Genomic DNA, 265 nt, shown 5'->3' with positions numbered 1-265 from the left:
TGATTGGTACCTATGTAGCCGAGCTTCGCCTATGTATGCAGTTTTTGTCAGCGGACGGTCCAGTGAGTGAGTCAGAGATAGCAGTACTAAGGACGAGTATGGTGAGCGGTTGCAACCCCCAAGAGTTTAAGGACCGGCCAGCCTCATTAAGATCACAAGTTTTGGAAAACTTTGGTTTCCCAGTCAGTACCAGTAGTACAGGTGAGAGAGTGGCAGATAAGACAAGGACCGTGTTGGCGTTGTTCAGCAGTTGTTGGGTATGTGA

Source organism: Etheostoma spectabile, chromosome 10 (genome assembly GCF_008692095.1).
Source record: "Etheostoma spectabile isolate EspeVRDwgs_2016 chromosome 10, UIUC_Espe_1.0, whole genome shotgun sequence".
NCBI lineage: Eukaryota > Metazoa > Chordata > Actinopteri > Perciformes > Percidae > Etheostoma > Etheostoma spectabile.
This window is presented reverse-complemented; position numbering follows the sequence as displayed.